Source organism: Hemiscyllium ocellatum, chromosome 35 (assembly GCF_020745735.1).
Source record: "Hemiscyllium ocellatum isolate sHemOce1 chromosome 35, sHemOce1.pat.X.cur, whole genome shotgun sequence".
In the NCBI taxonomy this organism is placed as follows: Eukaryota; Metazoa; Chordata; class Chondrichthyes; order Orectolobiformes; family Hemiscylliidae; genus Hemiscyllium; species Hemiscyllium ocellatum.
The window spans coordinates 48,845,996-48,873,848 of NC_083435.1; the positions used below are offsets into that span (position 1 = coordinate 48,845,996).

Here is a 27,853-nt window from a genome sequence, read left to right on the forward strand (position 1 = left end):
ATTTTCCACGCGGGAGACGAACACGATCATGACAGCAGAGGAAATTTGGCACTTTCCCACTCGACAGTTAATTCCCGGGGAAACAAATCGAATTTTGTTCTGAACGAAACAACATCAGTGGTGGCAACAGCATTTCAACAAGCTGCACCGTTGCAGTCGATCAGCAGCAATGGCAGTGGTGGGATTCGAACCCACGCCCCTGTCGAGACTGGAACCTAAATCCAGCGCCTTAGACCGCTCGGCCACACTACCAACTGCGCCAGTTCCCCATTTTCTTTCACTTCCAATTGAGCTCCTGCATAACAACAGATGGAAAGTCAAGTGAAAAGGGTTCCATGATCCCTCTCGGACTCGCACGGCTGCGTGGATGTGCCCGGCTACAATATCAATTTCGCAGCAGATAATGATAGCCCATCAATCCGGATAAAAATCAATGGTAAGCTGAGGCTATCTTCTCAGACTCTTTTCAACTACAAATGTATCTGTGAGTGCGTGAGCATACATGTTCGCTTATGATTTGGTCAAATAACCATGAACTGCTTGACATTACTGCAATTTCGATTCTTACTTTGCTAAATGATTTCACCCATTGCTCGAAATAGGACAACTTTCACGTTTACACGGAACATGAAACACACCGGACTACAGGGAAAATAAACAAAGCTGAGCAGGCCGTGTTCCACATCATACCGTGCAGCATAGTTTCAGTCACTGTGTCTGTTTTGTAGAATAATAGTCCCAAAGAATGTTCTCCACACTAACACCGGAGGTAGCATTACAATCCGAGAACGACCGATCACATTGTGAGGATGCTCTGACCTCGGGGCCAGTTCGAGATGCCACTTTCCTTGCCTTTTATGCAATTGGCTGCAGGGATGTTCACACCTGGACATGAGCCACATCGACATCAACTGAGTTGGAAACCTGCGTGGGAATCGACGAGAAGCGACTCAAAAAATCTTGCTAAATTCCATGGTGCTTATTAGAAATGCAGTTTCTGTTCACCTCAATTTAAAAGGCAGTTTCTGAACAGAGGAACTGAAATCAAAAGCTAATTATCTCACCCCACCCCCACTCCGGGAGTGGTGCTAACTGCACTTGATTGCTTTTTGTTCTCGATGTGAAGAGCTCTCACGCCTGAGTCACCTTCACGCCTCTTGTTGCTGAGTGACTCAAAAAGAAGGAGTTTCAACAGAGCTGCAACTGCCTCACTTTCCCAGTCGCTCTCCCCGTTTACATTTTCCTGCTCATCAGTGATTTAATGAAAACCAAAAGGATGCGATGTTATTCTGCAGCCTCTTTGTCGATTCCTCCGTTTAAATTCCAACATGGCTTAGATCTCGGGGCGCACCTTAATGCTAGCTTTGAAAGCACAGGTCCAGAGCTTCCTCTGAGAGTGCAATTTCTTTCATTGCTGTTGCTGATTGAATGAGCCACTAACGTGCGAACTGCTCCAAAACATGATGCAGGACCTCTGGTGCCAATTCTCGCACTTTGAATAACGACAGACAGCTTCCAAATGAGGCCTTTCAGATACGACTTTGGGGTACATTTGGCAGACAGAATAGTTCAGGAATCCGTGGTGCACTGTGACACCAGCGCATCACCTTCTTCCCTGTCTTTGAACCGGGCCGCCTCAGCAAGGAATGCAAATGCAGTATTGCTCTTCGTGGAAGGATCGGTAACTACACTCTCAAACTGAATGGCACATGATCAGAAGCAGTTTGTAGAATATCTTTACAATGCTCTGCACAGTAATCAAATGGAAATGCATTGCATTTCACTACGAGAGCAGATTTGTTCAAGCAAATTCGAAGGCAGGTTTGCAGATGGGAAAGCAAGCAGGAAAGCTCCGTTCTTGTCCATGTAAAAGGCTGCAGATGAAGAACAAAACAGTTTCGACCGCGGGAACCTATCTTGCGGAAGGTGAACGTGCTGATCACTATGCTACAGAAACAAGCCCACAGCCGCCCCTGCTGCAGCTCAGTGGTATCCGACACTGAAAGTTGAAGACGTTCTACCTTTCACCTTTCTGTTTCCAAATGCTCGTTGTTTCATGGGAGTTGTTTAATTTTGGCTGTGTGGTATGCGTGGACGAGATACACCGAAGTATCTGTTTTCACGCGGTGTAGCCCAATAACGTTGTGTTGCTTACACCGGCTTTAAAAGGATAACTTTTTAGCCGAGCTGGCCGTCGCAGTCTGTGGCACAATCATTTAGTCTGTTCGACTGCTCACTGGAAAGGTAGTATTGTGAAACACTGCAGAAACGAAGGACTTCCTTACTTTTGCTGCGACTGACCATACTCTGTGAAATTTTCCCAGATTCTCAGTTGAGGAGTTTTTGCAGCTGGAAATTACCTCAGAAAGCCTGTTAATTCGTAATGTATTGAACGAATCGCAAAACAGAAAACATTTGGCACGCAACACAAACAAAACTGGCAAACCAAATGCATTTTCAGATACAGTGAGCATGAATGCTAAATGTGAGACACTCCGAGGGCATGAGCCGTAAAGTAATCTCACAACTAACAACAGGGCAATTCCAAATTACTTTTCAATGATACTTGAGCCTCAGTGCACCACCATATCACAGACAATGCTGAAAAGAGAGAAAGAAAGAACATAATAAGAATGGGCCACAAAAAGTGAATTTCACCAATCACAGTCTCGATTAGATTACCTTTCCCTTCAGGGGTCTCCGGGACAGAAACGAAGGAAATTGGAGAAATTCAATAGCATATGACATCAAAATTCATCGGAACGATTTTCCCACTCGCCAGAAAGCCAAATAACGATGAATCGACTCACCGCAGGACTTTGTTTCACAACAGCGATGAAATAGCAGTCACCATTCGGTTCCAGTAAAATCTCAACATGCTTGGAACGTAAAGCAACAGTAGAGATGTTTGCAATTTTCCACGCGGGAGACGAACACGATCATGACAGCAGAGGAAATTTGGCACTTTCCCACTCGACAGTTAATTCCCGGGGAAACAAATCGAATTTTGTTCTGAACGAAACAACATCAGTGGTGGCAACAGCATTTCAACAAGCTGCACCGTTGCAGTCGATCAGCAGCAATGGCAGTGGTGGGATTCGAACCCACGCCCCTGTCGAGACTGGAACCTAAATCCAGCGCCTTAGACCGCTCGGCCACACTACCAACTGCGCCAGTTCCCCATTTTCTTTCACTTCCAATTGAGCTCCTGCATAACAACAGATGGAAAGTCAAGTGAAAAGGGTTCCATGATCCCTCTCGGACTCGCACGGCTGCGTGGATGTGCCCGGCTACAATATCAATTTCGCAGCAGATAATGATAGCCCATCAATCCGGATAAAAATCAATGGTAAGCTGAGGCTATCTTCTCAGACTCTTTTCAACTACAAATGTATCTGTGAGTGCGTGAGCATACATGTTCGCTTATGATTTGGTCAAATAACCATGAACTGCTTGACATTACTGCAATTTCGATTCTTACTTTGCTAAATGATTTCACCCATTGCTCGAAATAGGACAACTTTCACGTTTACACGGAACATGAAACACACCGGACTACAGGGAAAATAAACAAAGCTGAGCAGGCCGTGTTCCACATCATACCGTGCAGCATAGTTTCAGTCACTGTGTCTGTTTTGTAGAATAATAGTCCCAAAGAATGTTCTCCACACTAACACCGGAGGTAGCATTACAATCCGAGAACGACCGATCACATTGTGAGGATGCTCTGACCTCGGGGCCAGTTCGAGATGCCACTTTCCTTGCCTTTTATGCAATTGGCTGCAGGGATGTTCACACCTGGACATGAGCCACATCGACATCAACTGAGTTGGAAACCTGCGTGGGAATCGACGAGAAGCGACTCAAAAAATCTTGCTAAATTCCATGGTGCTTATTAGAAATGCAGTTTCTGTTCACCTCAATTTAAAAGGCAGTTTCTGAACAGAGGAACTGAAATCAAAAGCTAATTATCTCACCCCACCCCCACTCCGGGAGTGGTGCTAACTGCACTTGATTGCTTTTTGTTCTCGATGTGAAGAGCTCTCACGCCTGAGTCACCTTCACGCCTCTTGTTGCTGAGTGACTCAAAAAGAAGGAGTTTCAACAGAGCTGCAACTGCCTCACTTTCCCAGTCGCTCTCCCCGTTTACATTTTCCTGCTCATCAGTGATTTAATGAAAACCAAAAGGATGCGATGTTATTCTGCAGCCTCTTTGTCGATTCCTCCGTTTAAATTCCAACATGGCTTAGATCTCGGGGCGCACCTTAATGCTAGCTTTGAAAGCACAGGTCCAGAGCTTCCTCTGAGAGTGCAATTTCTTTCATTGCTGTTGCTGATTGAATGAGCCACTAACGTGCGAACTGCTCCAAAACATGATGCAGGACCTCTGGTGCCAATTCTCGCACTTTGAATAACGACAGACAGCTTCCAAATGAGGCCTTTCAGATACGACTTTGGGGTACATTTGGCAGACAGAATAGTTCAGGAATCCGTGGTGCACTGTGACACCAGCGCATCACCTTCTTCCCTGTCTTTGAACCGGGCCGCCTCAGCAAGGAATGCAAATGCAGTATTGCTCTTCGTGGAAGGATCGGTAACTACACTCTCAAACTGAATGGCACATGATCAGAAGCAGTTTGTAGAATATCTTTACAATGCTCTGCACAGTAATCAAATGGAAATGCATTGCATTTCACTACGAGAGCAGATTTGTTCAAGCAAATTCGAAGGCAGGTTTGCAGATGGGAAAGCAAGCAGGAAAGCTCCGTTCTTGTCCATGTAAAAGGCTGCAGATGAAGAACAAAACAGTTTCGACCGCGGGAACCTATCTTGCGGAAGGTGAACGTGCTGATCACTATGCTACAGAAACAAGCCCACAGCCGCCCCTGCTGCAGCTCAGTGGTATCCGACACTGAAAGTTGAAGACGTTCTACCTTTCACCTTTCTGTTTCCAAATGCTCGTTGTTTCATGGGAGTTGTTTAATTTTGGCTGTGTGGTATGCGTGGACGAGATACACCGAAGTATCTGTTTTCACGCGGTGTAGCCCAATAACGTTGTGTTGCTTACACCGGCTTTAAAAGGATAACTTTTTAGCCGAGCTGGCCGTCGCAGTCTGTGGCACAATCATTTAGTCTGTTCGACTGCTCACTGGAAAGGTAGTATTGTGAAACACTGCAGAAACGAAGGACTTCCTTACTTTTGCTGCGACTGACCATACTCTGTGAAATTTTCCCAGATTCTCAGTTGAGGAGTTTTTGCAGCTGGAAATTACCTCAGAAAGCCTGTTAATTCGTAATGTATTGAACGAATCGCAAAACAGAAAACATTTGGCACGCAACACAAACAAAACTGGCAAACCAAATGCATTTTCAGATACAGTGAGCATGAATGCTAAATGTGAGACACTCCGAGGGCATGAGCCGTAAAGTAATCTCACAACTAACAACAGGGCAATTCCAAATTACTTTTCAATGATACTTGAGCCTCAGTGCACCACCATATCACAGACAATGCTGAAAAGAGAGAAAGAAAGAACATAATAAGAATGGGCCACAAAAAGTGAATTTCACCAATCACAGTCTCGATTAGATTACCTTTCCCTTCAGGGGTCTCCGGGACAGAAACGAAGGAAATTGGAGAAATTCAATAGCATATGACATCAAAATTCATCGGAACGATTTTCCCACTCGCCAGAAAGCCAAATAACGATGAATCGACTCACCGCAGGACTTTGTTTCACAACAGCGATGAAATAGCAGTCACCATTCGGTTCCAGTAAAATCTCAACATGCTTGGAACGTAAAGCAACAGTAGAGATGTTTGCAATTTTCCACGCGGGAGACGAACACGATCATGACAGCAGAGGAAATTTGGCACTTTCCCACTCGACAGTTAATTCCCAGGGAAACAAATCGAATTTTGTTCTGAACGAAACAACATCAGTGGTGGCAACAGCATTTCAACAAGCTGCACCGTTGCAGTCGATCAGCAGCAATGGCAGTGGTGGGATTCGAACCCACGCCCCTGTCGAGACTGGAACCTAAATCCAGCGCCTTAGACCGCTCGGCCACACTACCAACTGCGCCAGTTCCCCATTTTCTTTCACTTCCAATTGAGCTCCTGCATAACAACAGATGGAAAGTCAAGTGAAAAGGGTTCCATGATCCCTCTCGGACTCGCACGGCTGCGTGGATGTGCCCGGCTACAATATCAATTTCGCAGCAGATAATGATAGCCCATCAATCCGGATAAAAATCAATGGTAAGCTGAGGCTATCTTCTCAGACTCTTTTCAACTACAAATGTATCTGTGAGTGCGTGAGCATACATGTTCGCTTATGATTTGGTCAAATAACCATGAACTGCTTGACATTACTGCAATTTCGATTCTTACTTTGCTAAATGATTTCACCCATTGCTCGAAATAGGACAACTTTCACGTTTACACGGAACATGAAACACACCGGACTACAGGGAAAATAAACAAAGCTGAGCAGGCCGTGTTCCACATCATACCGTGCAGCATAGTTTCAGTCACTGTGTCTGTTTTGTAGAATAATAGTCCCAAAGAATGTTCTCCACACTAACACCGGAGGTAGCATTACAATCCGAGAACGACCGATCACATTGTGAGGATGCTCTGACCTCGGGGCCAGTTCGAGATGCCACTTTCCTTGCCTTTTATGCAATTGGCTGCAGGGATGTTCACACCTGGACATGAGCCACATCGACATCAACTGAGTTGGAAACCTGCGTGGGAATCGACGAGAAGCGACTCAAAAAATCTTGCTAAATTCCATGGTGCTTATTAGAAATGCAGTTTCTGTTCACCTCAATTTAAAAGGCAGTTTCTGAACAGAGGAACTGAAATCAAAAGCTAATTATCTCACCCCACCCCCACTCCGGGAGTGGTGCTAACTGCACTTGATTGCTTTTTGTTCTCGATGTGAAGAGCTCTCACGCCTGAGTCACCTTCACGCCTCTTGTTGCTGAGTGACTCAAAAAGAAGGAGTTTCAACAGAGCTGCAACTGCCTCACTTTCCCAGTCGCTCTCCCCGTTTACATTTTCCTGCTCATCAGTGATTTAATGAAAACCAAAAGGATGCGATGTTATTCTGCAGCCTCTTTGTCGATTCCTCCGTTTAAATTCCAACATGGCTTAGATCTCGGGGCGCACCTTAATGCTAGCTTTGAAAGCACAGGTCCAGAGCTTCCTCTGAGAGTGCAATTTCTTTCATTGCTGTTGCTGATTGAATGAGCCACTAACGTGCGAACTGCTCCAAAACATGATGCAGGACCTCTGGTGCCAATTCTCGCACTTTGAATAACGACAGACAGCTTCCAAATGAGGCCTTTCAGATACGACTTTGGGGTACATTTGGCAGACAGAATAGTTCAGGAATCCGTGGTGCACTGTGACACCAGCGCATCACCTTCTTCCCTGTCTTTGAACCGGGCCGCCTCAGCAAGGAATGCAAATGCAGTATTGCTCTTCGTGGAAGGATCGGTAACTACACTCTCAAACTGAATGGCACATGATCAGAAGCAGTTTGTAGAATATCTTTACAATGCTCTGCACAGTAATCAAATGGAAATGCATTGCATTTCACTACGAGAGCAGATTTGTTCAAGCAAATTCGAAGGCAGGTTTGCAGATGGGAAAGCAAGCAGGAAAGCTCCGTTCTTGTCCATGTAAAAGGCTGCAGATGAAGAACAAAACAGTTTCGACCGCGGGAACCTATCTTGCGGAAGGTGAACGTGCTGATCACTATGCTACAGAAACAAGCCCACAGCCGCCCCTGCTGCAGCTCAGTGGTATCCGACACTGAAAGTTGAAGACGTTCTACCTTTCACCTTTCTGTTTCCAAATGCTCGTTGTTTCATGGGAGTTGTTTAATTTTGGCTGTGTGGTATGCGTGGACGAGATACACCGAAGTATCTGTTTTCACGCGGTGTAGCCCAATAACGTTGTGTTGCTTACACCGGCTTTAAAAGGATAACTTTTTAGCCGAGCTGGCCGTCGCAGTCTGTGGCACAATCATTTAGTCTGTTCGACTGCTCACTGGAAAGGTAGTATTGTGAAACACTGCAGAAACGAAGGACTTCCTTACTTTTGCTGCGACTGACCATACTCTGTGAAATTTTCCCAGATTCTCAGTTGAGGAGTTTTTGCAGCTGGAAATTACCTCAGAAAGCCTGTTAATTCGTAATGTATTGAACGAATCGCAAAACAGAAAACATTTGGCACGCAACACAAACAAAACTGGCAAACCAAATGCATTTTCAGATACAGTGAGCATGAATGCTAAATGTGAGACACTCCGAGGGCATGAGCCGTAAAGTAATCTCACAACTAACAACAGGGCAATTCCAAATTACTTTTCAATGATACTTGAGCCTCAGTGCACCACCATATCACAGACAATGCTGAAAAGAGAGAAAGAAAGAACATAATAAGAATGGGCCACAAAAAGTGAATTTCACCAATCACAGTCTCGATTAGATTACCTTTCCCTTCAGGGGTCTCCGGGACAGAAACGAAGGAAATTGGAGAAATTCAATAGCATATGACATCAAAATTCATCGGAACGATTTTCCCACTCGCCAGAAAGCCAAATAACGATGAATCGACTCACCGCAGGACTTTGTTTCACAACAGCGATGAAATAGCAGTCACCATTCGGTTCCAGTAAAATCTCAACATGCTTGGAACGTAAAGCAACAGTAGAGATGTTTGCAATTTTCCACGCAGGAGACGAACACGATCATGACAGCAGAGGAAATTTGGCACTTTCCCACTCGACAGTTAATTCCCGGGGAAACAAATCGAATTTTGTTCTGAACGAAACAACATCAGTGGTGGCAACAGCATTTCAACAAGCTGCACCGTTGCAGTCGATCAGCAGCAATGGCAGTGGTGGGATTCGAACCCACGCCCCTGTCGAGACTGGAACCTAAATCCAGCGCCTTAGACCGCTCGGCCACACTACCAACTGCGCCAGTTCCCCATTTTCTTTCACTTCCAATTGAGCTCCTGCATAACAACAGATGGAAAGTCAAGTGAAAAGGGTTCCATGATCCCTCTCGGACTCGCACGGCTGCGTGGATGTGCCCGGCTACAATATCAATTTCGCAGCAGATAATGATAGCCCATCAATCCGGATAAAAATCAATGGTAAGCTGAGGCTATCTTCTCAGACTCTTTTCAACTACAAATGTATCTGTGAGTGCGTGAGCATACATGTTCGCTTATGATTTGGTCAAATAACCATGAACTGCTTGACATTACTGCAATTTCGATTCTTACTTTGCTAAATGATTTCACCCATTGCTCGAAATAGGACAACTTTCACGTTTACACGGAACATGAAACACACCGGACTACAGGGAAAATAAACAAAGCTGAGCAGGCCGTGTTCCACATCATACCGTGCAGCATAGTTTCAGTCACTGTGTCTGTTTTGTAGAATAATAGTCCCAAAGAATGTTCTCCACACTAACACCGGAGGTAGCATTACAATCCGAGAACGACCGATCACATTGTGAGGATGCTCTGACCTCGGGGCCAGTTCGAGATGCCACTTTCCTTGCCTTTTATGCAATTGGCTGCAGGGATGTTCACACCTGGACATGAGCCACATCGACATCAACTGAGTTGGAAACCTGCGTGGGAATCGACGAGAAGCGACTCAAAAAATCTTGCTAAATTCCATGGTGCTTATTAGAAATGCAGTTTCTGTTCACCTCAATTTAAAAGGCAGTTTCTGAACAGAGGAACTGAAATCAAAAGCTAATTATCTCACCCCACCCCCACTCCGGGAGTGGTGCTAACTGCACTTGATTGCTTTTTGTTCTCGATGTGAAGAGCTCTCACGCCTGAGTCACCTTCACGCCTCTTGTTGCTGAGTGACTCAAAAAGAAGGAGTTTCAACAGAGCTGCAACTGCCTCACTTTCCCAGTCGCTCTCCCCGTTTACATTTTCCTGCTCATCAGTGATTTAATGAAAACCAAAAGGATGCGATGTTATTCTGCAGCCTCTTTGTCGATTCCTCCGTTTAAATTCCAACATGGCTTAGATCTCGGGGCGCACCTTAATGCTAGCTTTGAAAGCACAGGTCCAGAGCTTCCTCTGAGAGTGCAATTTCTTTCATTGCTGTTGCTGATTGAATGAGCCACTAACGTGCGAACTGCTCCAAAACATGATGCAGGACCTCTGGTGCCAATTCTCGCACTTTGAATAACGACAGACAGCTTCCAAATGAGGCCTTTCAGATACGACTTTGGGGTACATTTGGCAGACAGAATAGTTCAGGAATCCGTGGTGCACTGTGACACCAGCGCATCACCTTCTTCCCTGTCTTTGAACCGGGCCGCCTCAGCAAGGAATGCAAATGCAGTATTGCTCTTCGTGGAAGGATCGGTAACTACACTCTCAAACTGAATGGCACATGATCAGAAGCAGTTTGTAGAATATCTTTACAATGCTCTGCACAGTAATCAAATGGAAATGCATTGCATTTCACTACGAGAGCAGATTTGTTCAAGCAAATTCGAAGGCAGGTTTGCAGATGGGAAAGCAAGCAGGAAAGCTCCGTTCTTGTCCATGTAAAAGGCTGCAGATGAAGAACAAAACAGTTTCGACCGCGGGAACCTATCTTGCGGAAGGTGAACGTGCTGATCACTATGCTACAGAAACAAGCCCACAGCCGCCCCTGCTGCAGCTCAGTGGTATCCGACACTGAAAGTTGAAGACGTTCTACCTTTCACCTTTCTGTTTCCAAATGCTCGTTGTTTCATGGGAGTTGTTTAATTTTGGCTGTGTGGTATGCGTGGACGAGATACACCGAAGTATCTGTTTTCACGCGGTGTAGCCCAATAACGTTGTGTTGCTTACACCGGCTTTAAAAGGATAACTTTTTAGCCGAGCTGGCCGTCGCAGTCTGTGGCACAATCATTTAGTCTGTTCGACTGCTCACTGGAAAGGTAGTATTGTGAAACACTGCAGAAACGAAGGACTTCCTTACTTTTGCTGCGACTGACCATACTCTGTGAAATTTTCCCAGATTCTCAGTTGAGGAGTTTTTGCAGCTGGAAATTACCTCAGAAAGCCTGTTAATTCGTAATGTATTGAACGAATCGCAAAACAGAAAACATTTGGCACGCAACACAAACAAAACTGGCAAACCAAATGCATTTTCAGATACAGTGAGCATGAATGCTAAATGTGAGACACTCCGAGGGCATGAGCCGTAAAGTAATCTCACAACTAACAACAGGGCAATTCCAAATTACTTTTCAATGATACTTGAGCCTCAGTGCACCACCATATCACAGACAATGCTGAAAAGAGAGAAAGAAAGAACATAATAAGAATGGGCCACAAAAAGTGAATTTCACCAATCACAGTCTCGATTAGATTACCTTTCCCTTCAGGGGTCTCCGGGACAGAAACGAAGGAAATTGGAGAAATTCAATAGCATATGACATCAAAATTCATCGGAACGATTTTCCCACTCGCCAGAAAGCCAAATAACGATGAATCGACTCACCGCAGGACTTTGTTTCACAACAGCGATGAAATAGCAGTCACCATTCGGTTCCAGTAAAATCTCAACATGCTTGGAACGTAAAGCAACAGTAGAGATGTTTGCAATTTTCCACGCGGGAGACGAACACGATCATGACAGCAGAGGAAATTTGGCACTTTCCCACTCGACAGTTAATTCCCGGGGAAACAAATCGAATTTTGTTCTGAACGAAACAACATCAGTGGTGGCAACAGCATTTCAACAAGCTGCACCGTTGCAGTCGATCAGCAGCAATGGCAGTGGTGGGATTCGAACCCACGCCCCTGTCGAGACTGGAACCTAAATCCAGCGCCTTAGACCGCTCGGCCACACTACCAACTGCGCCAGTTCCCCATTTTCTTTCACTTCCAATTGAGCTCCTGCATAACAACAGATGGAAAGTCAAGTGAAAAGGGTTCCATGATCCCTCTCGGACTCGCACGGCTGCGTGGATGTGCCCGGCTACAATATCAATTTCGCAGCAGATAATGATAGCCCATCAATCCGGATAAAAATCAATGGTAAGCTGAGGCTATCTTCTCAGACTCTTTTCAACTACAAATGTATCTGTGAGTGCGTGAGCATACATGTTCGCTTATGATTTGGTCAAATAACCATGAACTGCTTGACATTACTGCAATTTCGATTCTTACTTTGCTAAATGATTTCACCCATTGCTCGAAATAGGACAACTTTCACGTTTACACGGAACATGAAACACACCGGACTACAGGGAAAATAAACAAAGCTGAGCAGGCCGTGTTCCACATCATACCGTGCAGCATAGTTTCAGTCACTGTGTCTGTTTTGTAGAATAATAGTCCCAAAGAATGTTCTCCACACTAACACCGGAGGTAGCATTACAATCCGAGAACGACCGATCACATTGTGAGGATGCTCTGACCTCGGGGCCAGTTCGAGATGCCACTTTCCTTGCCTTTTATGCAATTGGCTGCAGGGATGTTCACACCTGGACATGAGCCACATCGACATCAACTGAGTTGGAAACCTGCGTGGGAATCGACGAGAAGCGACTCAAAAAATCTTGCTAAATTCCATGGTGCTTATTAGAAATGCAGTTTCTGTTCACCTCAATTTAAAAGGCAGTTTCTGAACAGAGGAACTGAAATCAAAAGCTAATTATCTCACCCCACCCCCACTCCGGGAGTGGTGCTAACTGCACTTGATTGCTTTTTGTTCTCGATGTGAAGAGCTCTCACGCCTGAGTCACCTTCACGCCTCTTGTTGCTGAGTGACTCAAAAAGAAGGAGTTTCAACAGAGCTGCAACTGCCTCACTTTCCCAGTCGCTCTCCCCGTTTACATTTTCCTGCTCATCAGTGATTTAATGAAAACCAAAAGGATGCGATGTTATTCTGCAGCCTCTTTGTCGATTCCTCCGTTTAAATTCCAACATGGCTTAGATCTCGGGGCGCACCTTAATGCTAGCTTTGAAAGCACAGGTCCAGAGCTTCCTCTGAGAGTGCAATTTCTTTCATTGCTGTTGCTGATTGAATGAGCCACTAACGTGCGAACTGCTCCAAAACATGATGCAGGACCTCTGGTGCCAATTCTCGCACTTTGAATAACGACAGACAGCTTCCAAATGAGGCCTTTCAGATACGACTTTGGGGTACATTTGGCAGACAGAATAGTTCAGGAATCCGTGGTGCACTGTGACACCAGCGCATCACCTTCTTCCCTGTCTTTGAACCGGGCCGCCTCAGCAAGGAATGCAAATGCAGTATTGCTCTTCGTGGAAGGATCGGTAACTACACTCTCAAACTGAATGGCACATGATCAGAAGCAGTTTGTAGAATATCTTTACAATGCTCTGCACAGTAATCAAATGGAAATGCATTGCATTTCACTACGAGAGCAGATTTGTTCAAGCAAATTCGAAGGCAGGTTTGCAGATGGGAAAGCAAGCAGGAAAGCTCCGTTCTTGTCCATGTAAAAGGCTGCAGATGAAGAACAAAACAGTTTCGACCGCGGGAACCTATCTTGCGGAAGGTGAACGTGCTGATCACTATGCTACAGAAACAAGCCCACAGCCGCCCCTGCTGCAGCTCAGTGGTATCCGACACTGAAAGTTGAAGACGTTCTACCTTTCACCTTTCTGTTTCCAAATGCTCGTTGTTTCATGGGAGTTGTTTAATTTTGGCTGTGTGGTATGCGTGGACGAGATACACCGAAGTATCTGTTTTCACGCGGTGTAGCCCAATAACGTTGTGTTGCTTACACCGGCTTTAAAAGGATAACTTTTTAGCCGAGCTGGCCGTCGCAGTCTGTGGCACAATCATTTAGTCTGTTCGACTGCTCACTGGAAAGGTAGTATTGTGAAACACTGCAGAAACGAAGGACTTCCTTACTTTTGCTGCGACTGACCATACTCTGTGAAATTTTCCCAGATTCTCAGTTGAGGAGTTTTTGCAGCTGGAAATTACCTCAGAAAGCCTGTTAATTCGTAATGTATTGAACGAATCGCAAAACAGAAAACATTTGGCACGCAACACAAACAAAACTGGCAAACCAAATGCATTTTCAGATACAGTGAGCATGAATGCTAAATGTGAGACACTCCGAGGGCATGAGCCGTAAAGTAATCTCACAACTAACAACAGGGCAATTCCAAATTACTTTTCAATGATACTTGAGCCTCAGTGCACCACCATATCACAGACAATGCTGAAAAGAGAGAAAGAAAGAACATAATAAGAATGGGCCACAAAAAGTGAATTTCACCAATCACAGTCTCGATTAGATTACCTTTCCCTTCAGGGGTCTCCGGGACAGAAACGAAGGAAATTGGAGAAATTCAATAGCATATGACATCAAAATTCATCGGAACGATTTTCCCACTCGCCAGAAAGCCAAATAACGATGAATCGACTCACCGCAGGACTTTGTTTCACAACAGCGATGAAATAGCAGTCACCATTCGGTTCCAGTAAAATCTCAACATGCTTGGAACGTAAAGCAACAGTAGAGATGTTTGCAATTTTCCACGCGGGAGACGAACACGATCATGACAGCAGAGGAAATTTGGCACTTTCCCACTCGACAGTTAATTCCCAGGGAAACAAATCGAATTTTGTTCTGAACGAAACAACATCAGTGGTGGCAACAGCATTTCAACAAGCTGCACCGTTGCAGTCGATCAGCAGCAATGGCAGTGGTGGGATTCGAACCCACGCCCCTGTCGAGACTGGAACCTAAATCCAGCGCCTTAGACCGCTCGGCCACACTACCAACTGCGCCAGTTCCCCATTTTCTTTCACTTCCAATTGAGCTCCTGCATAACAACAGATGGAAAGTCAAGTGAAAAGGGTTCCATGATCCCTCTCGGACTCGCACGGCTGCGTGGATGTGCCCGGCTACAATATCAATTTCGCAGCAGATAATGATAGCCCATCAATCCGGATAAAAATCAATGGTAAGCTGAGGCTATCTTCTCAGACTCTTTTCAACTACAAATGTATCTGTGAGTGCGTGAGCATACATGTTCGCTTATGATTTGGTCAAATAACCATGAACTGCTTGACATTACTGCAATTTCGATTCTTACTTTGCTAAATGATTTCACCCATTGCTCGAAATAGGACAACTTTCACGTTTACACGGAACATGAAACACACCGGACTACAGGGAAAATAAACAAAGCTGAGCAGGCCGTGTTCCACATCATACCGTGCAGCATAGTTTCAGTCACTGTGTCTGTTTTGTAGAATAATAGTCCCAAAGAATGTTCTCCACACTAACACCGGAGGTAGCATTACAATCCGAGAACGACCGATCACATTGTGAGGATGCTCTGACCTCGGGGCCAGTTCGAGATGCCACTTTCCTTGCCTTTTATGCAATTGGCTGCAGGGATGTTCACACCTGGACATGAGCCACATCGACATCAACTGAGTTGGAAACCTGCGTGGGAATCGACGAGAAGCGACTCAAAAAATCTTGCTAAATTCCATGGTGCTTATTAGAAATGCAGTTTCTGTTCACCTCAATTTAAAAGGCAGTTTCTGAACAGAGGAACTGAAATCAAAAGCTAATTATCTCACCCCACCCCCACTCCGGGAGTGGTGCTAACTGCACTTGATTGCTTTTTGTTCTCGATGTGAAGAGCTCTCACGCCTGAGTCACCTTCACGCCTCTTGTTGCTGAGTGACTCAAAAAGAAGGAGTTTCAACAGAGCTGCAACTGCCTCACTTTCCCAGTCGCTCTCCCCGTTTACATTTTCCTGCTCATCAGTGATTTAATGAAAACCAAAAGGATGCGATGTTATTCTGCAGCCTCTTTGTCGATTCCTCCGTTTAAATTCCAACATGGCTTAGATCTCGGGGCGCACCTTAATGCTAGCTTTGAAAGCACAGGTCCAGAGCTTCCTCTGAGAGTGCAATTTCTTTCATTGCTGTTGCTGATTGAATGAGCCACTAACGTGCGAACTGCTCCAAAACATGATGCAGGACCTCTGGTGCCAATTCTCGCACTTTGAATAACGACAGACAGCTTCCAAATGAGGCCTTTCAGATACGACTTTGGGGTACATTTGGCAGACAGAATAGTTCAGGAATCCGTGGTGCACTGTGACACCAGCGCATCACCTTCTTCCCTGTCTTTGAACCGGGCCGCCTCAGCAAGGAATGCAAATGCAGTATTGCTCTTCGTGGAAGGATCGGTAACTACACTCTCAAACTGAATGGCACATGATCAGAAGCAGTTTGTAGAATATCTTTACAATGCTCTGCACAGTAATCAAATGGAAATGCATTGCATTTCACTACGAGAGCAGATTTGTTCAAGCAAATTCGAAGGCAGGTTTGCAGATGGGAAAGCAAGCAGGAAAGCTCCGTTCTTGTCCATGTAAAAGGCTGCAGATGAAGAACAAAACAGTTTCGACCGCGGGAACCTATCTTGCGGAAGGTGAACGTGCTGATCACTATGCTACAGAAACAAGCCCACAGCCGCCCCTGCTGCAGCTCAGTGGTATCCGACACTGAAAGTTGAAGACGTTCTACCTTTCACCTTTCTGTTTCCAAATGCTCGTTGTTTCATGGGAGTTGTTTAATTTTGGCTGTGTGGTATGCGTGGACGAGATACACCGAAGTATCTGTTTTCACGCGGTGTAGCCCAATAACGTTGTGTTGCTTACACCGGCTTTAAAAGGATAACTTTTTAGCCGAGCTGGCCGTCGCAGTCTGTGGCACAATCATTTAGTCTGTTCGACTGCTCACTGGAAAGGTAGTATTGTGAAACACTGCAGAAACGAAGGACTTCCTTACTTTTGCTGCGACTGACCATACTCTGTGAAATTTTCCCAGATTCTCAGTTGAGGAGTTTTTGCAGCTGGAAATTACCTCAGAAAGCCTGTTAATTCGTAATGTATTGAACGAATCGCAAAACAGAAAACATTTGGCACGCAACACAAACAAAACTGGCAAACCAAATGCATTTTCAGATACAGTGAGCATGAATGCTAAATGTGAGACACTCCGAGGGCATGAGCCGTAAAGTAATCTCACAACTAACAACAGGGCAATTCCAAATTACTTTTCAATGATACTTGAGCCTCAGTGCACCACCATATCACAGACAATGCTGAAAAGAGAGAAAGAAAGAACATAATAAGAATGGGCCACAAAAAGTGAATTTCACCAATCACAGTCTCGATTAGATTACCTTTCCCTTCAGGGGTCTCCGGGACAGAAACGAAGGAAATTGGAGAAATTCAATAGCATATGACATCAAAATTCATCGGAACGATTTTCCCACTCGCCAGAAAGCCAAATAACGATGAATCGACTCACCGCAGGACTTTGTTTCACAACAGCGATGAAATAGCAGTCACCATTCGGTTCCAGTAAAATCTCAACATGCTTGGAACGTAAAGCAACAGTAGAGATGTTTGCAATTTTCCACGCGGGAGACGAACACGATCATGACAGCAGAGGAAATTTGGCACTTTCCCACTCGACAGTTAATTCCCAGGGAAACAAATCGAATTTTGTTCTGAACGAAACAACATCAGTGGTGGCAACAGCATTTCAACAAGCTGCACCGTTGCAGTCGATCAGCAGCAATGGCAGTGGTGGGATTCGAACCCACGCCCCTGTCGAGACTGGAACCTAAATCCAGCGCCTTAGACCGCTCGGCCACACTACCAACTGCGCCAGTTCCCCATTTTCTTTCACTTCCAATTGAGCTCCTGCATAACAACAGATGGAAAGTCAAGTGAAAAGGGTTCCATGATCCCTCTCGGACTCGCACGGCTGCGTGGATGTGCCCGGCTACAATATCAATTTCGCAGCAGATAATGATAGCCCATCAATCCGGATAAAAATCAATGGTAAGCTGAGGCTATCTTCTCAGACTCTTTTCAACTACAAATGTATCTGTGAGTGCGTGAGCATACATGTTCGCTTATGATTTGGTCAAATAACCATGAACTGCTTGACATTACTGCAATTTCGATTCTTACTTTGCTAAATGATTTCACCCATTGCTCGAAATAGGACAACTTTCACGTTTACACGGAACATGAAACACACCGGACTACAGGGAAAATAAACAAAGCTGAGCAGGCCGTGTTCCACATCATACCGTGCAGCATAGTTTCAGTCACTGTGTCTGTTTTGTAGAATAATAGTCCCAAAGAATGTTCTCCACACTAACACCGGAGGTAGCATTACAATCCGAGAACGACCGATCACATTGTGAGGATGCTCTGACCTCGGGGCCAGTTCGAGATGCCACTTTCCTTGCCTTTTATGCAATTGGCTGCAGGGATGTTCACACCTGGACATGAGCCACATCGACATCAACTGAGTTGGAAACCTGCGTGGGAATCGACGAGAAGCGACTCAAAAAATCTTGCTAAATTCCATGGTGCTTATTAGAAATGCAGTTTCTGTTCACCTCAATTTAAAAGGCAGTTTCTGAACAGAGGAACTGAAATCAAAAGCTAATTATCTCACCCCACCCCCACTCCGGGAGTGGTGCTAACTGCACTTGATTGCTTTTTGTTCTCGATGTGAAGAGCTCTCACGCCTGAGTCACCTTCACGCCTCTTGTTGCTGAGTGACTCAAAAAGAAGGAGTTTCAACAGAGCTGCAACTGCCTCACTTTCCCAGTCGCTCTCCCCGTTTACATTTTCCTGCTCATCAGTGATTTAATGAAAACCAAAAGGATGCGATGTTATTCTGCAGCCTCTTTGTCGATTCCTCCGTTTAAATTCCAACATGGCTTAGATCTCGGGGCGCACCTTAATGCTAGCTTTGAAAGCACAGGTCCAGAGCTTCCTCTGAGAGTGCAATTTCTTTCATTGCTGTTGCTGATTGAATGAGCCACTAACGTGCGAACTGCTCCAAAACATGATGCAGGACCTCTGGTGCCAATTCTCGCACTTTGAATAACGACAGACAGCTTCCAAATGAGGCCTTTCAGATACGACTTTGGGGTACATTTGGCAGACAGAATAGTTCAGGAATCCGTGGTGCACTGTGACACCAGCGCATCACCTTCTTCCCTGTCTTTGAACCGGGCCGCCTCAGCAAGGAATGCAAATGCAGTATTGCTCTTCGTGGAAGGATCGGTAACTACACTCTCAAACTGAATGGCACATGATCAGAAGCAGTTTGTAGAATATCTTTACAATGCTCTGCACAGTAATCAAATGGAAATGCATTGCATTTCACTACGAGAGCAGATTTGTTCAAGCAAATTCGAAGGCAGGTTTGCAGATGGGAAAGCAAGCAGGAAAGCTCCGTTCTTGTCCATGTAAAAGGCTGCAGATGAAGAACAAAACAGTTTCGACCGCGGGAACCTATCTTGCGGAAGGTGAACGTGCTGATCACTATGCTACAGAAACAAGCCCACAGCCGCCCCTGCTGCAGCTCAGTGGTATCCGACACTGAAAGTTGAAGACGTTCTACCTTTCACCTTTCTGTTTCCAAATGCTCGTTGTTTCATGGGAGTTGTTTAATTTTGGCTGTGTGGTATGCGTGGACGAGATACACCGAAGTATCTGTTTTCACGCGGTGTAGCCCAATAACGTTGTGTTGCTTACACCGGCTTTAAAAGGATAACTTTTTAGCCGAGCTGGCCGTCGCAGTCTGTGGCACAATCATTTAGTCTGTTCGACTGCTCACTGGAAAGGTAGTATTGTGAAACACTGCAGAAACGAAGGACTTCCTTACTTTTGCTGCGACTGACCATACTCTGTGAAATTTTCCCAGATTCTCAGTTGAGGAGTTTTTGCAGCTGGAAATTACCTCAGAAAGCCTGTTAATTCGTAATGTATTGAACGAATCGCAAAACAGAAAACATTTGGCACGCAACACAAACAAAACTGGCAAACCAAATGCATTTTCAGATACAGTGAGCATGAATGCTAAATGTGAGACACTCCGAGGGCATGAGCCGTAAAGTAATCTCACAACTAACAACAGGGCAATTCCAAATTACTTTTCAATGATACTTGAGCCTCAGTGCACCACCATATCACAGACAATGCTGAAAAGAGAGAAAGAAAGAACATAATAAGAATGGGCCACAAAAAGTGAATTTCACCAATCACAGTCTCGATTAGATTACCTTTCCCTTCAGGGGTCTCCGGGACAGAAACGAAGGAAATTGGAGAAATTCAATAGCATATGACATCAAAATTCATCGGAACGATTTTCCCACTCGCCAGAAAGCCAAATAACGATGAATCGACTCACCGCAGGACTTTGTTTCACAACAGCGATGAAATAGCAGTCACCATTCGGTTCCAGTAAAATCTCAACATGCTTGGAACGTAAAGCAACAGTAGAGATGTTTGCAATTTTCCACGCGGGAGACGAACACGATCATGACAGCAGAGGAAATTTGGCACTTTCCCACTCGACAGTTAATTCCCAGGGAAACAAATCGAATTTTGTTCTGAACGAAACAACATCAGTGGTGGCAACAGCATTTCAACAAGCTGCACCGTTGCAGTCGATCAGCAGCAATGGCAGTGGTGGGATTCGAACCCACGCCCCTGTCGAGACTGGAACCTAAATCCAGCGCCTTAGACCGCTCGGCCACACTACCAACTGCGCCAGTTCCCCATTTTCTTTCACTTCCAATTGAGCTCCTGCATAACAACAGATGGAAAGTCAAGTGAAAAGGGTTCCATGATCCCTCTCGGACTCGCACGGCTGCGTGGATGTGCCCGGCTACAATATCAATTTCGCAGCAGATAATGATAGCCCATCAATCCGGATAAAAATCAATGGTAAGCTGAGGCTATCTTCTCAGACTCTTTTCAACTACAAATGTATCTGTGAGTGCGTGAGCATACATGTTCGCTTATGATTTGGTCAAATAACCATGAACTGCTTGACATTACTGCAATTTCGATTCTTACTTTGCTAAATGATTTCACCCATTGCTCGAAATAGGACAACTTTCACGTTTACACGGAACATGAAACACACCGGACTACAGGGAAAATAAACAAAGCTGAGCAGGCCGTGTTCCACATCATACCGTGCAGCATAGTTTCAGTCACTGTGTCTGTTTTGTAGAATAATAGTCCCAAAGAATGTTCTCCACACTAACACCGGAGGTAGCATTACAATCCGAGAACGACCGATCACATTGTGAGGATGCTCTGACCTCGGGGCCAGTTCGAGATGCCACTTTCCTTGCCTTTTATGCAATTGGCTGCAGGGATGTTCACACCTGGACATGAGCCACATCGACATCAACTGAGTTGGAAACCTGCGTGGGAATCGACGAGAAGCGACTCAAAAAATCTTGCTAAATTCCATGGTGCTTATTAGAAATGCAGTTTCTGTTCACCTCAATTTAAAAGGCAGTTTCTGAACAGAGGAACTGAAATCAAAAGCTAATTATCTCACCCCACCCCCACTCCGGGAGTGGTGCTAACTGCACTTGATTGCTTTTTGTTCTCGATGTGAAGAGCTCTCACGCCTGAGTCACCTTCACGCCTCTTGTTGCTGAGTGACTCAAAAAGAAGGAGTTTCAACAGAGCTGCAACTGCCTCACTTTCCCAGTCGCTCTCCCCCGTTTACATTTTCCTGCTCATCAGTGATTTAATGAAAACCAAAAGGATGCGATGTTATTCTGCAGCCTCTTTGTCGATTCCTCCGTTTAAATTCCAACATGGCTTAGATCTCGGGGCGCACCTTAATGCTAGCTTTGAAAGCACAGGTCCAGAGCTTCCTCTGAGAGTGCAATTTCTTTCATTGCTGTTGCTGATTGAATGAGCCACTAACGTGCGAACTGCTCCAAAACATGATGCAGGACCTCTGGTGCCAATTCTCGCACTTTGAATAACGACAGACAGCTTCCAAATGAGGCCTTTCAGATACGACTTTGGGGTACATTTGGCAGACAGAATAGTTCAGGAATCCGTGGTGCACTGTGACACCAGCGCATCACCTTCTTCCCTGTCTTTGAACCGGGCCGCCTCAGCAAGGAATGCAAATGCAGTATTGCTCTTCGTGGAAGGATCGGTAACTACACTCTCAAACTGAATGGCACATGATCAGAAGCAGTTTGTAGAATATCTTTACAATGCTCTGCACAGTAATCAAATGGAAATGCATTGCATTTCACTACGAGAGCAGATTTGTTCAAGCAAATTCGAAGGCAGGTTTGCAGATGGGAAAGCAAGCAGGAAAGCTCCGTTCTTGTCCATGTAAAAGGCTGCAGATGAAGAACAAAACAGTTTCGACCGCGGGAACCTATCTTGCGGAAGGTGAACGTGCTGATCACTATGCTACAGAAACAAGCCCACAGCCGCCCCTGCTGCAGCTCAGTGGTATCCGACACTGAAAGTTGAAGACGTTCTACCTTTCACCTTTCTGTTTCCAAATGCTCGTTGTTTCATGGGAGTTGTTTAATTTTGGCTGTGTGGTATGCATGGACGAGATACACCGAAGTATCTGTTTTCACGCGGTGTAGCCCAATAACGTTGTGTTGCTTACACCGGCTTTAAAAGGATAACTTTTTAGCCGAGCTGGCCGTCGCAGTCTGTGGCACAATCATTTAGTCTGTTCGACTGCTCACTGGAAAGGTAGTATTGTGAAACACTGCAGAAACGAAGGACTTCCTTACTTTTGCTGCGACTGACCATACTCTGTGAAATTTTCCCAGATTCTCAGTTGAGGAGTTTTTGCAGCTGGAAATTACCTCAGAAAGCCTGTTAATTCGTAATGTCTTGAACGAATCGCAAAACAGAAAACATTTGGCACGCAACACAAACAAAACTGGCAAACCAAATGCATTTTCAGATACAGTGAGCATGAATGCTAAATGTGAGACACTCCGAGGGCATGAGCCGTAAAGTAATCTCACAACTAACAACAGGGCAATTCCAAATTACTTTTCAATGATACTTGAGCCTCAGTGCACCACCATATCACAGACAATGCTGAAAAGAGAGAAAGAAAGAACATAATAAGAATGGGCCACAAAAAGTGAATTTCACCAATCACAGTCTCGATTAGATTACCTTTCCCTTCAGGGGTCTCCGGGACAGAAACGAAGGAAATTGGAGAAATTCAATAGCATATGACATCAAAATTCATCGGAACGATTTTCCCACTCGCCAGAAAGCCAAATAACGATGAATCGACTCACCGCAGGACTTTGTTTCACAACAGCGATGAAATAGCAGTCACCATTCGGTTCCAGTAAAATCTCAACATGCTTGGAACGTAAAGCAACAGTAGAGATGTTTGCAATTTTCCACGCGGGAGACGAACACGATCATGACAGCAGAGGAAATTTGGCACTTTCCCACTCGACAGTTAATTCCCAGGGAAACAAATCGAATTTTGTTCTGAACGAAACAACATCAGTGGTGGCAACAGCATTTCAACAAGCTGCACCGTTGCAGTCGATCAGCAGCAATGGCAGTGGTGGGATTCGAACCCACGCCCCTGTCGAGACTGGAACCTAAATCCAGCGCCTTAGACCGCTCGGCCACACTACCAACTGCGCCAGTTCCCCATTTTCTTTCACTTCCAATTGAGCTCCTGCATAACAACAGATGGAAAGTCAAGTGAAAAGGGTTCCATGATCCCTCTCGGACTCGCACGGCTGCGTGGATGTGCCCGGCTACAATATCAATTTCGCAGCAGATAATGATAGCCCATCAATCCGGATAAAAATCAATGGTAAGCTGAGGCTATCTTCTCAGACTCTTTTCAACTACAAATGTATCTGTGAGTGCGTGAGCATACATGTTCGCTTATGATTTGGTCAAATAACCATGAACTGCTTGACATTACTGCAATTTCGATTCTTACTTTGCTAAATGATTTCACCCATTGCTCGAAATAGGACAACTTTCACGTTTACACGGAACATGAAACACACCGGACTACAGGGAAAATAAACAAAGCTGAGCAGGCCGTGTTCCACATCATACCGTGCAGCATAGTTTCAGTCACTGTGTCTGTTTTGTAGAATAATAGTCCCAAAGAATGTTCTCCACACTAACACCGGAGGTAGCATTACAATCCGAGAACGACCGATCACATTGTGAGGATGCTCTGACCTCGGGGCCAGTTCGAGATGCCACTTTCCTTGCCTTTTATGCAATTGGCTGCAGGGATGTTCACACCTGGACATGAGCCACATCGACATCAACTGAGTTGGAAACCTGCGTGGGAATCGACGAGAAGCGACTCAAAAAATCTTGCTAAATTCCATGGTGCTTATTAGAAATGCAGTTTCTGTTCACCTCAATTTAAAAGGCAGTTTCTGAACAGAGGAACTGAAATCAAAAGCTAATTATCTCACCCCACCCCCACTCCGGGAGTGGTGCTAACTGCACTTGATTGCTTTTTGTTCTCGATGTGAAGAGCTCTCACGCCTGAGTCACCTTCACGCCTCTTGTTGCTGAGTGACTCAAAAAGAAGGAGTTTCAACAGAGCTGCAACTGCCTCACTTTCCCAGTCGCTCTCCCCGTTTACATTTTCCTGCTCATCAGTGATTTAATGAAAACCAAAAGGATGCGATGTTATTCTGCAGCCTCTTTGTCGATTCCTCCGTTTAAATTCCAACATGGCTTAGATCTCGGGGCGCACCTTAATGCTAGCTTTGAAAGCACAGGTCCAGAGCTTCCTCTGAGAGTGCAATTTCTTTCATTGCTGTTGCTGATTGAATGAGCCACTAACGTGCGAACTGCTCCAAAACATGATGCAGGACCTCTGGTGCCAATTCTCGCACTTTGAATAACGACAGACAGCTTCCAAATGAGGCCTTTCAGATACGACTTTGGGGTACATTTGGCAGACAGAATAGTTCAGGAATCCGTGGTGCACTGTGACACCAGCGCATCACCTTCTTCCCTGTCTTTGAACCGGGCCGCCTCAGCAAGGAATGCAAATGCAGTATTGCTCTTCGTGGAAGGATCGGTAACTACACTCTCAAACTGAATGGCACATGATCAGAAGCAGTTTGTAGAATATCTTTACAATGCTCTGCACAGTAATCAAATGGAAATGCATTGCATTTCACTACGAGAGCAGATTTGTTCAAGCAAATTCGAAGGCAGGTTTGCAGATGGGAAAGCAAGCAGGAAAGCTCCGTTCTTGTCCATGTAAAAGGCTGCAGATGAAGAACAAAACAGTTTCGACCGCGGGAACCTATCTTGCGGAAGGTGAACGTGCTGATCACTATGCTACAGAAACAAGCCCACAGCCGCCCCTGCTGCAGCTCAGTGGTATCCGACACTGAAAGTTGAAGACGTTCTACCTTTCACCTTTCTGTTTCCAAATGCTCGTTGTTTCATGGGAGTTGTTTAATTTTGGCTGTGTGGTATGCATGGACGAGATACACCGAAGTATCTGTTTTCACGCGGTGTAGCCCAATAACGTTGTGTTGCTTACACCGGCTTTAAAAGGATAACTTTTTAGCCGAGCTGGCCGTCGCAGTCTGTGGCACAATCATTTAGTCTGTTCGACTGCTCACTGGAAAGGTAGTATTGTGAAACACTGCAGAAACGAAGGACTTCCTTACTTTTGCTGCGACTGACCATACTCTGTGAAATTTTCCCAGATTCTCAGTTGAGGAGTTTTTGCAGCTGGAAATTACCTCAGAAAGCCTGTTAATTCGTAATGTCTTGAACGAATCGCAAAACAGAAAACATTTGGCACGCAACACAAACAAAACTGGCAAACCAAATGCATTTTCAGATACAGTGAGCATGAATGCTAAATGTGAGACACTCCGAGGGCATGAGCCGTAAAGTAATCTCACAACTAACAACAGGGCAATTCCAAATTACTTTTCAATGATACTTGAGCCTCAGTGCACCACCATATCACAGACAATGCTGAAAAGAGAGAAAGAAAGAACATAATAAGAATGGGCCACAAAAAGTGAATTTCACCAATCACAGTCTCGATTAGATTACCTTTCCCTTCAGGGGTCTCCGGGACAGAAACGAAGGAAATTGGAGAAATTCAATAGCATATGACATCAAAATTCATCGGAACGATTTTCCCACTCGCCAGAAAGCCAAATAACGATGAATCGACTCACCGCAGGACTTTGTTTCACAACAGCGATGAAATAGCAGTCACCATTCGGTTCCAGTAAAATCTCAACATGCTTGGAACGTAAAGCAACAGTAGAGATGTTTGCAATTTTCCACGCGGGAGACGAACACGATCATGACAGCAGAGGAAATTTGGCACTTTCCCACTCGACAGTTAATTCCCAGGGAAACAAATCGAATTTTGTTCTGAACGAAACAACATCAGTGGTGGCAACAGCATTTCAACAAGCTGCACCGTTGCAGTCGATCAGCAGCAATGGCAGTGGTGGGATTCGAACCCACGCCCCTGTCGAGACTGGAACCTAAATCCAGCGCCTTAGACCGCTCGGCCACACTACCAACTGCGCCAGTTCCCCATTTTCTTTCACTTCCAATTGAGCTCCTGCATAACAACAGATGGAAAGTCAAGTGAAAAGGGTTCCATGATCCCTCTCGGACTCGCACGGCTGCGTGGATGTGCCCGGCTACAATATCAATTTCGCAGCAGATAATGATAGCCCATCAATCCGGATAAAAATCAATGGTAAAGCTGAGGCTATCTTCTCAGACTCTTTTCAACTACAAATGTATCTGTGAGTGCGTGAGCATACATGTTCGCTTATGATTTGGTCAAATAACCATGAACTGCTTGACATTACTGCAATTTCGATTCTTACTTTGCTAAATGATTTCACCCATTGCTCGAAATAGGACAACTTTCACGTTTACACGGAACATGAAACACACCGGACTACAGGGAAAATAAACAAAGCTGAGCAGGCCGTGTTCCACATCATACCGTGCAGCATAGTTTCAGTCACTGTGTCTGTTTTGTAGAATAATAGTCCCAAAGAATGTTCTCCACACTAACACCGGAGGTAGCATTACAATCCGAGAACGACCGATCACATTGTGAGGATGCTCTGACCTCGGGGCCAGTTCGAGATGCCACTTTCCTTGCCTTTTATGCAATTGGCTGCAGGGATGTTCACACCTGGACATGAGCCACATCGACATCAACTGAGTTGGAAACCTGCGTGGGAATCGACGAGAAGCGACTCAAAAAATCTTGCTAAATTCCATGGTGCTTATTAGAAATGCAGTTTCTGTTCACCTCAATTTAAAAGGCAGTTTCTGAACAGAGGAACTGAAATCAAAAGCTAATTATCTCACCCCACCCCCACTCCGGGAGTGGTGCTAACTGCACTTGATTGCTTTTTGTTCTCGATGTGAAGAGCTCTCACGCCTGAGTCACCTTCACGCCTCTTGTTGCTGAGTGACTCAAAAAGAAGGAGTTTCAACAGAGCTGCAACTGCCTCACTTTCCCAGTCGCTCTCCCCGTTTACATTTTCCTGCTCATCAGTGATTTAATGAAAACCAAAAGGATGCGATGTTATTCTGCAGCCTCTTTGTCGATTCCTCCGTTTAAATTCCAACATGGCTTAGATCTCGGGGCGCACCTTAATGCTAGCTTTGAAAGCACAGGTCCAGAGCTTCCTCTGAGAGTGCAATTTCTTTCATTGCTGTTGCTGATTGAATGAGCCACTAACGTGCGAACTGCTCCAAAACATGATGCAGGACCTCTGGTGCCAATTCTCGCACTTTGAATAACGACAGACAGCTTCCAAATGAGGCCTTTCAGATACGACTTTGGGGTACATTTGGCAGACAGAATAGTTCAGGAATCCGTGGTGCACTGTGACACCAGCGCATCACCTTCTTCCCTGTCTTTGAACCGGGCCG

At 45.2% G+C, this 27,853-nt stretch overlaps 10 non-coding genes across 10 annotated transcripts; all 10 read right to left on the reverse strand.

Moving 5' to 3' along the window:
• Nucleotides 1–170: 170 nt before the first annotated feature.
• trnal-uag (transfer RNA leucine (anticodon UAG)) lies at nt 171–252 on the reverse strand. The gene has a single exon. It is a non-coding gene; the product is annotated as a tRNA-Leu (tRNA).
• A 2,831-nt stretch (nt 253–3,083) lies between these two features.
• Nucleotides 3,084–3,165, reverse strand: trnal-uag (transfer RNA leucine (anticodon UAG)). Its single transcript has one exon. It is a non-coding gene; the product is annotated as a tRNA-Leu (tRNA).
• A 2,831-nt stretch (nt 3,166–5,996) lies between these two features.
• Nucleotides 5,997–6,078, reverse strand: trnal-uag (transfer RNA leucine (anticodon UAG)). The gene has a single exon. It is a non-coding gene; the product is annotated as a tRNA-Leu (tRNA).
• Nucleotides 6,079–8,909: 2,831 nt separating this feature from the next.
• trnal-uag (transfer RNA leucine (anticodon UAG)) lies at nt 8,910–8,991 on the reverse strand. Its single transcript has one exon. It is a non-coding gene; the product is annotated as a tRNA-Leu (tRNA).
• A 2,831-nt stretch (nt 8,992–11,822) lies between these two features.
• Nucleotides 11,823–11,904, reverse strand: trnal-uag (transfer RNA leucine (anticodon UAG)). The gene has a single exon. It is a non-coding gene; the product is annotated as a tRNA-Leu (tRNA).
• Nucleotides 11,905–14,735: 2,831 nt separating this feature from the next.
• Nucleotides 14,736–14,817, reverse strand: trnal-uag (transfer RNA leucine (anticodon UAG)). The gene has a single exon. It is a non-coding gene; the product is annotated as a tRNA-Leu (tRNA).
• Nucleotides 14,818–17,648: 2,831 nt separating this feature from the next.
• On the reverse strand, nt 17,649–17,730 carry trnal-uag (transfer RNA leucine (anticodon UAG)). The gene has a single exon. It is a non-coding gene; the product is annotated as a tRNA-Leu (tRNA).
• A 2,831-nt stretch (nt 17,731–20,561) lies between these two features.
• trnal-uag (transfer RNA leucine (anticodon UAG)) lies at nt 20,562–20,643 on the reverse strand. The gene has a single exon. It is a non-coding gene; the product is annotated as a tRNA-Leu (tRNA).
• Nucleotides 20,644–23,475: 2,832 nt separating this feature from the next.
• On the reverse strand, nt 23,476–23,557 carry trnal-uag (transfer RNA leucine (anticodon UAG)). The gene has a single exon. It is a non-coding gene; the product is annotated as a tRNA-Leu (tRNA).
• A 2,831-nt stretch (nt 23,558–26,388) lies between these two features.
• On the reverse strand, nt 26,389–26,470 carry trnal-uag (transfer RNA leucine (anticodon UAG)). Its single transcript has one exon. It is a non-coding gene; the product is annotated as a tRNA-Leu (tRNA).
• Between the last annotated feature and the right edge of the window lie 1,383 nt (nt 26,471–27,853).